The sequence below is a fragment of the Eriocheir sinensis genome, chromosome 20, assembly GCF_024679095.1.
Source record: "Eriocheir sinensis breed Jianghai 21 chromosome 20, ASM2467909v1, whole genome shotgun sequence".
Lineage (NCBI taxonomy): Eukaryota > Metazoa > Arthropoda > Malacostraca > Decapoda > Varunidae > Eriocheir > Eriocheir sinensis.
The window spans coordinates 16,367,562-16,377,014 of NC_066528.1; the positions used below are offsets into that span (position 1 = coordinate 16,367,562).

General features: G+C 39.0%; 1 long non-coding RNA gene across 1 annotated transcript in view; it reads left to right on the forward strand.

The window, feature by feature from the left end:
- The first annotated feature begins 7,903 nt into the window (after positions 1-7,903).
- Positions 7,904-9,453, forward strand: part of LOC127001273 (uncharacterized) — a 4,473-nt gene continuing 2,923 nt past the window's right edge. The window contains exon 1 of the long non-coding RNA XR_007754985.1: positions 7,904-8,093. This is a non-coding gene — a long non-coding RNA (uncharacterized LOC127001273). The remainder of the gene's footprint in view (positions 8,094-9,453) is intronic.

Here is a 9,453-nt window from a genome sequence, read left to right on the forward strand (position 1 = left end):
TCAATAAATAACTTATTAGGTAGATCTACAGATGGTAAAAACAGTGAAATTGAGCTACGATCAATTTGTTATAACATTCCAGATAAATTTAATGAACATTTTTTGAAAGCAAGTCAGCAAGCAGCAGAAACTGTAGGTAATGAATTTTTAAATTATTTACACAACTCTCCCAATTTTTCTATGTATTTATTTCCTGCCACAAACTTAGAAATTGAAAATATATTACGGCATTTAAAACTTCTTCCTCCGGATTTGATGATATTTCAATTGTTTTGAAACGCACAGCTAATAATATATCCATTCCATTAACACACATAGTGAATCTGACGTTAAAAACTGGAATATTTCCGGATGCACTTAAAAAAGCCAAAGTTGTACCACTACTTAAATCAGGCAGTAGATCCGATATTAAAAACTATAGACCTATTTCAATACTTCCAGCATTTAGCAAGGTTTTTGAAAAGTTATTACTTCCCGTCTTGTAATTTTTTTTAAAACAATAATCTACTCACAGACTACCAGCATGGGTTTAGGGCAGGTCGTTCCACAGAAACAGCTATTTTACAGTTCATATCTAATGTATATCAGTATTTAGAAAAGAAACATTATTTAATTGGAATATATTTAGATTTATCTAAGGCATTCGATACATTGAATCACAAAATTTTATTGAGTAAGCTAAGTCACTATGGCGTTAGAGGTATTCCCTTAAAACTATTTGAAAGTTATTTAACCAATAGGTCACAAGCTGTATATTGCAACGCCACGTACTCTTCTTTTAGGGCAATCAACAAGGGTGTACCGCAGGGGTCAATATTAGGACCGATACTCTTTCTCATCTATATAAACGACATTGTTAATGTAAGTTCTAAATTCAAATATACGATTTATGCTGACGATACAAATCTTTTATTAAATAATGTAAACATTAACGATCTTCATATAAATTTAGTTACAGAACTAGAAAAAATTAATTATTGGACTAAAATTAATGAATTGAGTCTGAATATTGCAAAAACTAATTACATATTTTTTCAAAATCGTTCATTACAATATAACATTCCTCCTATAAACATAGAGGGAAACACATTAGACAGAGTAAATTTCACAAAATTTTTGGGTGTTTACATAGATGAGAATATGAATTGGAATCAACATATTTCATTTGTCACAAATAAATTAGCAAGGATGTGCGGTATGTTATACAGAGTCCGCAATAATCTCACACCTGAATCCCTCACTAGTATTTATTACACACTTTGTTATCCCCATCTCACCTATTGTGTATCAGTCTGGGCCTGTACTTGGCAGTCCTTCATTAAGAAAATATCAGTAGCTCAAAATAAAAATTTTAGGTGTATATTTTATATGAGTAGGTTTGAGTCAACACGAAATATAATTAATACACAAAATTTTCTTAGTTTTCCAAATATTCAGAAATATTTTTTATTGTTAAGCATTTACAAGTGCCTTACACAGTATTGTGGAGGTCAACCTTTCAGACTGGTACACACATCATACAACATTCGAGGTAATGATATCAATCTCATATGTCCACAGTTCAGAACTTCTCTCTTTAAGCACAGTATATTATACTCAGGTCCCCAAATGTGGAATTCATTGCCTCTACATATTAAGACTCTTCTCAATCATATAAATTTATCCATTTTTAAAAAATCTGTGAAAACTTATTTATATAATTGTCAAAGTAGTAATCAATTGTAGTGTGTGGTATGAACTTAGTTTCACAAGTGTAATGTTCATTATTATTATTATTATTATTATTATTATTATTATTATTATTATTATTATTATTATTATTATTATTATTATAATTGATATTGTTATTGTTATTCTCAGCAACATATTATTATAATTATTCTTATTGTTCTATACGTTAGTTAATAATATATTAGGTACCAATTTTGTGCCAATGTAAACATTAAATAAAATAATATAATTCCATGTCTGTCGGGAAGCTTCGGCTTGACAGGCTGTGCCATTGCCATGTTTTATGTTATGTTTATATAACAATATTCTTATATTTTAAAGGCAATAAATATTTACTTACTTACTTACTTACTTACCACCATCACCACCATCATCATCTTCCTTGTTCTCCTTTTTCTTCTCATCACTCTTATTCCATCTTTTTTTTCTTGATGTTTTCCTTTCTTTTAATTTGGCTTTTCTTTCTTCTTTCTTTCTTTTTTTTCTGCTGGAGTTTTCTTTTTTCCATTCTTTTAATTTGGCTTTTCTTTCTTCTTTCTTTCTTTTTTTTCTGCTGGAGTTTTCTTTTTTCCTTTCTTTTAATTTGGCTTTTCTTTCTTCTTTCTTTCTTTCTTTTCTCTCTTTTTATCTTTCTTTCTTTCAACTTGACCTTTCAATCTTCTTTTCTTCAATTTGGCCTTTCTTTCTTTCTTTCTTTCCTTTCTTCTTTCTTTCCTTCCTTCTTTCTTTCCTTTCTTCTTTCTTTCCTTCCTTCTTTCTTTCCTTCTTTCCTTCTTTCTTTCTTTCTTTATTTATTTATTTATTTCAGTTTGTCTGTCTCCCTCATCCACCCACACATCCGCACTCAACGCCCAATTCTATTCCTTCACTCTCATCCGTCCGTTAGTCCGTCCGCCCGTCCGTTCGCCCGTCCGTTTGTCCGTAAGCTTCGTCTCCTTGTTATTTCATCAATTAGCAATTACTGAGAAGATAATGAGCACCAGTAAATACGTCATTAGCGGCGTATACACACAGACAGCAAGTAGTAGTAGTAGTAGTAGTAGTAGTAGTAGTAGTAGTAGTAGTAGTAGTCAGTCAGTCAGGCAAGCAAAAAAAAAAAAAAAGAAATGCTTGAAATAATATAAATGCTAAAAATACGAAAACAAAATGCCCAAAACGAAAATGCTTAGAATAATAAAAATGCCAACAATAGTTAAGTAGTAGTAAAGAAAAAAATGCCTACAATATTGAAAATGCTCATGAAACAAAAATAAAATGCCCTTACTGTAAAGAAAATGCTCAGAATACTAACACAAAATGCAAATAATATAAAAAATGCCCAAGATAAGGAAATTAAATGCCCACAATATGAACAATACCCACAAAAAAACTCCAATAAAAAAACTCAAATAAACAAACAAAAAACAAAACATACCCTCAAAGTCACTCAGCAGCCACATAAGCAATCAACAAATACCCTAATCACTCTGAACGCTCCCTAATAACCTCTTATGTACTGTATATATATAACATGTTAGGCCACTCGTCAAAGATAGCCTACACTTGACCTTGACTTTCCTGTTTAACGATGACCCTTCCTTCCCCTCCAAAACACCTGACATAATATAGATAGGACGAACAGGTGAGGGAATGACTACCTGCAAAGCTTCCCTGGTGCTATACTAATGAGGAGGAGTATGTGGTTAGGTTACTTGACTTAGAATCTTATGAATAGTTAACTTGTCTTGTCCTGCTGTTGCTGTTACTAGGCTATGCAAGGAAGAAAAGGTGGAATTTAAGAAAAGGTGGAGGAAAGACTGCCTGCAAAACTTCCTTGGTGTTATATTTATAAAAAGGAGTATGTGGTTAGGTTACTTGACTTAGAATCTTATGTATAGTAACCTTGTCTTGCCCTGCTATTTCTGTAACGTAAGTGTGGAGAAAAGACTACCTGCAAAGCTTCCCTAATACTAATACTAATAAAAAGAACTTTGCGGTTAGGTTACTTGACTTAGAATCTTATGAATAGTTAACTTGTCTTGTCCTGCTGTTGCTGTTACTAGGCTATGCAAGGAAGAAAAGGTGGAATATAAGAAATGGTGGAGGAAAGACTGCCTGCAAAACTTCCTTGGTGCTATATTTATAAAAAGGAGTATGTGGTTAGGTTACTTGACTTAGAATCTTATGTATAATTAACTTGGCTAGCCCTACCATTGCTGTTATTAGCCTATGCAAGGAAGTAAATGCTAGTAAAAGATCTCTACTAATGTTCTTTCGATGCTATTTTCATTAACAAGTCTATAAGGTTAGGTTACTCGACTTAGAACCTTCACTATGGTAACACTGTCTCGTTCTGATATTGTTGCAACTAGGAAATTCAAGTACGTAAAGGTGATCCATTGATGCTATTTTGATTAACAAGTCTATAAGGTTAGGTTACTTGACTTTGAACCTTCTGTATGGTAACACTGTCTCGTTCTGATATTTTTGCAACAAGGAAATTCAAGTACGTAAAGGTGATCCATTGATGCTATTTTGATTAACAAGTCTATGCGGTTAGGTTACTTGACTTTGAACCTTCTGTATGGTAACACTGTCTCGTTCTGATATTGTTACAGCTAGGGAAATTCAAGTACGTAAAGGTGAATCTAAGACCTTTACTGCTGTTCCATTGATGCTATTTTGATTAACAAGTCTATGCGGTTAGGTTACTTGACTTTGAACCTTCTGTATGGTAACACTGTCTCGTTCTGATATTTTTGCAACTATGAAATTCAAGTACGTGAAGGTGAATCTAAGGCCTTTACTGCTGTTCCATTGATGCTATTTTGATTAACAAGTGTACACGGTTGAGGTAAGTTATCAAAGCCTTCCGTGTAACCTTGTTCTGCCTTGCTACTGCTGTTACTAGCCTATGCAAGGACGTAAGGGTTGATAAAATACGTCTACTACTGTTCCATTGATGCTGTTTTGATTAACACGTGTACACGGTTGAGCCAAGTTATCAAAGCCTTCCGTGTAACCTTGTTCTGCCTTGCTACTACTGTTACTAGCCTATGCAAGGACGCAAGTGTTAATAAAAGATCTCTACTGCTGTTTTTTTTATAGCTATTTAGATGAACTCGTATGGGCTATGCATCTCACGTGTGGGGCTCCACTCACACAGCTCTTTGGACAGAGTGAAGGTGAAGGTGACCCCGCTAACACTCGTGACTGTCGGAAACGCTTTAAATCAACCCCTTATGACACATACGGTGTATATATGCATTAAAGAAACTGCATTAACACATTATGGGACATTATGGGATATTTTCACTGTGTTAATGCAGTTTCTCTAATGTATATACACACCGTATGTGCCAAAAGGGGTTGATTAAAAGCGTTTCCGACAGTCACGAGTGTGCGCGGGGTCACCTTCTCCTTCATGTCCACAGTGCGGGGCTGGGCGTCAGGTATTGGCCGCAGAAGTGGCCTCTGGCGCGGTGACCTTTTACCTCATCAGTGGCGTAGTTGGTTTGCCACCCTGACTTCTACTCAGAACGTTCGGGTTCGATCCCCGGCACTCAGCGGTGTTCATTATGAGTGCCCTTGGACGGAGACCAGAGCTCACTAAGACCCTTAAATCCCTTCTCGCACCCAGACCTGCTTATGGGAGCGTCATTTAAGCAATAGTTATGTGAGGGGTTGTTCCTACCTACACTCAGAATACTGCACTTCCCTACATTGAAATCCATCTGCCATTTATCCGCCCAGTCATACAATCTGTTTAGTTCATCCTGGAGAATACTAGCGTCCTGATCCGACTCGATTACTCTACCGATCTTGGTATCATCTGCAAACTTACTGACATCACTACTAATTCCTGTATCTAAGTCATTGATATAAATAACAAACAAAAGTGGACCTAATACCGAACCTTGTGGGACCCCCACTCGTAACACATCCCCAGTCAGATCTTTTACCATTGATTTGCACTCTTTGCTTCCTATTGCTAAGCCACGCCTTGACCCAGTTCAAAACTTTACCCTCTACTCCGTGAGCCTGTAATTTAAGCAACAGTCGGTGGTGAGGAACTTTGTCAAACGCTTTATTAAACTCAAGATAAATTACATCATAATTTTCATCTGTCTACTGCCTCAAATACTTTATTGTAGAAGGACAAGAGATTGGTGAGGCATGACCTACCTTTTGTGAACCCATGCTGCGAGTCGTGAATTAAGCTATGTTTCTCTAGATGCTCCCGAATGTTCCTGGCTATTATGGACTCCAGCATCTTCCCTATAACCGATGTTAAGCTCATTGGGGGATAGTTGGATGCAGATGACCTGTCCCCCTTTTTGAAAATCGGCGTCACATTAGCTGCTTTCCATAGGCTGGGCACATAACCAGTATTTACCGACACCTTAAAAATGTCGGTTAGTAGGACACACGAGATAAGGTGCAGCGTCATAATCTACGATGATTTAAGGGACGAAAAATGACAGTGAGTGTGAATTTAAAGTGTCAAGAACCAGAATTCACAGGATTTATAAAGTTCAAGGAGTCGTGAGGACCTGATAAGCCGCCTGAGAAGAACATATAATAAAACGATTGTGACTTGGGTTATGAAAGCACGTTGTTAAGGAAAGCAATAAAGAGGGCAAGGGAGGGGGGGGGGGGCAGGTGACCGGGTGAAACATACGTGCTTATACTCAAACATTCCGGGGCTTTCACCCACACACTTGATAAGGCTTTAGTGGAGTTTGTGTTTGCATTTCCATGGATACTTTTACGAGCCTGGTGAGAGTCTGACAAGCCTTCTGCACCATGGACGGGGAAAACACGCCTGAGAATCCTTTGTGGACTTTGGAAATGGTTGCTTTGGGAGTCGAAACCGTTTTAGAATGCATGTCTCAATAAGGCTTTGGTAGAGGTTGTGGGTACGTTCATTGATCTTCTTATAAGCCCGGTGAAGAGTCTGACAAGCCTTCTGCACCATGGGCGGGGAAAACATGCCTGAGAACTAGACTAATCTCCTTTGTGGACTTTGAAAATAGTTGTTGTTGGACCCGAAACTGTTTTAGAATGCACGTCTCGATCAGGCTTTGGTAGAGGTCACCGTTGCCAAGTTATCGTACTCAGAGCATAGTATTTACAGGTTTCCAGATTATCGTACTCAGAGCATAGTATTTACAGGTTTCCAGATTATCGTACTCAGAGCATAGTATTTACAGGTTTCCAGATTATCGTACTCAGAGCATAGTATTTACAGGTTTCCAGATTATCGTACTCAGAGCATAGTATTTACAGGTTTCCAGATTATCGTACTCAGAGCATAGTATTTACAGGTTTCCAGATTATCGTACTCAGAGCATAGTATTTACAGGTTTCTGACGCCTAACTATTGCCAAGAAACATCAGGATCTGACTCTTTTAACGATAACTATAAATGAGTTTCGTTATTGGAGCCCAGAAGACAATTTTTGGGGTAGGAAGTCGGGAAATATAAGCGGCTGAGTACGACAATCTAGCAACGTTGGTAGAGGTTCAGGGCACGTCCAATTGTCCATTGATACTTTTATGAGCCTGGTGATAGTTTGAAAAGTTGGGAAAGTTTTGTTTAGTCGGCGCAACATCTGTGATCATATGCCTGAGAGAGACAGAAGGGGAAGGAATTATATGAGAAGGGAACAGATCCCAGGAGACGGGACACAACCCCCGATTAATACCTGGTACCCATTCACTGCTGGGTGGACAGGGGCATAGGGTATCGGAAAAGCCGCCCAAATTGTTCCACTCGTAATAGTTTGACAAGCCTTCTGTACCATGGAGCTTATAACCTCGACTAATCTTCATGGCGGCCTTTGAAAAACTCGTTGTGAGCCGAAAGCGTCGAAGAAAACGGGTCTCATAACCATGGGGGTAGAATTGGTGGAGTCGACATCAACCCAATTAAGTGAATCCGCCTGACCTGTCATTTTTACGGTCAGGTGTCAGGTGTTGTCAGGTCAGGCTCCCTCTTAATGGGCTCGGCCAGGCTCGCCCACCCCCATCTTTTGGCCGTAAATTTGACAGTTCTTCGGCTTCACCTCAATGAATGGGATTAGCCGATTAGCGGGCCTGTCGACTCCACCAATTCCACCTCCATGCCCATAACCCACACGACCCCTAGCGGCGAGCACCCTGAAGACACCGTTATCAAGGTTATCACGAGATAGTGGTTATCGCTGAGCTGGGGATGACTGTCTCGGCCTGAACCTCTGCTTGGGCCCTACCGCACCTATCCTACACAGGCTTCCTTCCTTGTTGTCCTTCCCTGCCTAAGCCTTCCCTAGGAGCGAGCCGAGGGAGAGGTGGCGCTGGTGGTGGCGGTGGTGACGCGCTGAAGTACATTGCTTTGAACGGTAAGACGTGTGTTTGGGTCTGTTTTAAGGGTGTGGCTGTGTTACTGTTGTGTTTTGTGTTGGTGACGGCATGGATAGAGCGATAGACAGATAGATAGAGCGATAGATAAGTAAGATAGAGAGATACAGGGCGTGGAGTGAAGAGGAGAGCTGAGAAATCGTGGACTAGGGTTTGGGTTCGGCCAGGCTGTTGTGTTGCATTGTGTTGATAGATAGAGCGATAGATTGATAAGATAGAGAGAGAGAGAGCTACTGGGCGTGAAAATGAGAGCTGAAAAATCCTGGAAAAAAAAAGTGGATGACAACCAAAATGAGAACCGATTCAAAAACACCTTTCAAACGACGATAACAACAACTACAACCACAAAAATAACAACAACTCTTCCCAGTCCTCTTCCTTCCGTTTCTAAGTCTCATAAAGCAATAAATGGATGAAGAAATGCTTGCTGAGTGAATGAATTATATGAGCACAGATAATTCTTACACACTAATCGGTTTAATTAAAAGACTCAGAAGAGGATTAAGTGTAGGATCTGATCTGATAAATTAGTGGGGTTAAGAGATTGAGAAGAGGGATTTAGAGCTATTAAGACGCATGACCTTCAATGGCTACGAGGGTGAAGATGAAAAGGGCGAAGATGAAGAGAGGGAATGAAGAAGGGGAAAAAAGGATGAAAGGACGAAGAAGTAATGCAAGTAGGATCTGATCTCATACATTTGTGGGGTTAATAGATTCAGAAGAGGGATTTTGAGCAACTAAGACGCAAGAATGGCTACGAGGGTGAAGATGAAAAGGGCGAAGAGGAAGATAGGGAATGAAGAAGGGGAAAAAAGGATGAAAGGACGAAGAAGTAATGCAAGTAGGATCTGATCTCTTACGCTTGTGGGGTTAAGGGATTCGGAAGGGGTTTTAAGGGGTACACATAAGAAAAAAAAGGGATGAAAGGTCGAAGAGGATATGTATGTTTAGTATCTGATCTCATGCACTTGTGGGGTTAAAGACTCAGAAGGGGTTTTAGGAGTACAAAGAATTTAGATGTGGAGAAGGCATGGAAGAACGTAGAGGATATGTCTATGTAGGGTCTGATCTCACACATTAGTCGGGTTAGGAGATTCAGAAGTGGGCTTTAGAGGTACGAAGAGAGTTGACCTTGAGTGAGTAAGAGGGTCGAAGTATTTTATCACGTGTTTATCATCTCTCAGCATTTCCTCAACCCTTGTGGGCGGCACGTGGGAAGGTTGTAGTGTTGCGCCGCCCTCGTGTGCTGTATTGGCTGTGTTGCGGCGCGTGAAGGCTGGCTCAGGAGACGTGTTCACCTTAGCGATTTTTTTCCTTATCTCCATAACATGACAAAGTTTA